The 1442-nt window shown below is 48.8% G+C and overlaps 1 pseudogene; it reads left to right on the top strand.

Annotated features, from left to right (window-relative positions):
* Positions 1–421, top strand: LOC102825747 (annotated as a pseudogene).
* The last annotated feature ends 1021 nt before the right edge of the window (positions 422–1442 follow it).

Genomic DNA, 1442 nt, shown 5'->3' with positions numbered 1-1442 from the left:
ATGCTCCCCTTGTCGCTGCTGAAGACGGCCCAGAATCACCCCATGCTGGTGTAGCTGAAGAATGGGGAGAACCTACTACAGGCACCTGGGGAACTGTGACAACTGGATGAACATCAACCTGCAAAAGGTCATCTGCATGTCCTGGGATGGGGACAAGTTCTGGAGGCTGCCTGACTGCTACATTCGCGGCAGCACCATCAAGTACCTAGGCATCCCAGATGAGATCATTGGCATGGTCAAGGATGAGGTGGTGGCCAAGGGCCGTGGGCGTGGTGGCCTGCAGCTGCAGAAGCAACAGAAGGGCGGTGGCATGGTGGGTGCTGGGCGAGGTGCGTTTGGTGGCCGTGACCGTGGTAGGATCCCAGGTACCGGTAGGGGCCAGGAGGAGAAGAAGACTGGCCAACAGGCTGGCAAGCAGTGAGCTTCGTCTGTCGCATCTAAAGACTTGGGGGGCCTCAGCTCAACTTAGCCCACCCCGTGGCAGCACCTTCTGCCCAGTGCACACACCTATTCAGAAAGAAGGGTGTCCAGAGAGTCCCATCAGCATTTTCTTTCAGACCCTCTTCCTTAAGGAAAGCCCATCTTTGATTTTTGTTTTTTAAAGCAACAGTTCAAGTTGCACTATTATCTCCTTGTTTTTGGTTTTGCGGAGTAGCTGTGGGACCGCCCCCAGAGTTCCTGGGAGGTCCCGAGTGCCATGTGGCCTAAAATCCTGGTCTGTTTCTTGGCCCCGCATTTGGAGCAATTCTTAAGGCCTCCTTCAGTTCCAGGCATAGGTCCCTGTGCAGTGGCAAGAGGACCTGGTTTCTTTTCAGTTGGGCGGCCCCAGATTGCCTTTTCCAAACTCATGGAGACCAGTGCCCTAGGACAGGGTCTAAGGATCCTGCATCATGCCTTTCCTCAGAATAAAGTCGGAGACTGGCATATCTAGCTCCCTCCAAGCCCTTGAACCGAGAAAAAAAAAAAATTAAATGCACAAACACCTGGAGTTAGAAAATTGAAAATGCCCAGCATCTCTAAAGCTGAGAGAAGTGAAGGAAAAAACAAAACAAAACAAAACCAAGCCTTGAGTCGCAATCATGAAGGATTCTATGGACAGAATGTTGAATAATGCAGGAGGCATCAAAAGATGGAAGGAATACACACAGTCACTGTACCAAAAAAGTTGGTCAACATTCAACCATTTTAGGAGTTAGTATATGACCAAGGAGTCCAAACTGCACTGAAGGCATTTGTAAAAACAAAACCAAAACAAGGTTCCAGGAACTGACAGACTACCAATTGAAATGTTCCAACAAACCGATGCAGTGCTGGAAGCACTTCCTTATAGTCCGTTCCAAGAAATTTGGAAGACAATTACCTGGCCAACCGACCAAAGATCCATATTTGTACCCATCCCTCAGAAATGTAGAAATTACCAAAAAATATCATTAATATCACAT

This window comes from Chrysochloris asiatica, unplaced genomic scaffold (genome assembly GCF_000296735.1).
Source record: "Chrysochloris asiatica unplaced genomic scaffold, ChrAsi1.0 scaffold00069, whole genome shotgun sequence".
Classification (NCBI taxonomy): Eukaryota; Metazoa; Chordata; class Mammalia; order Afrosoricida; family Chrysochloridae; genus Chrysochloris; species Chrysochloris asiatica.
The sequence above is the reverse complement of the archived record's forward strand: the minus strand, read 5'-3'. Positions and strand labels throughout refer to the sequence as shown.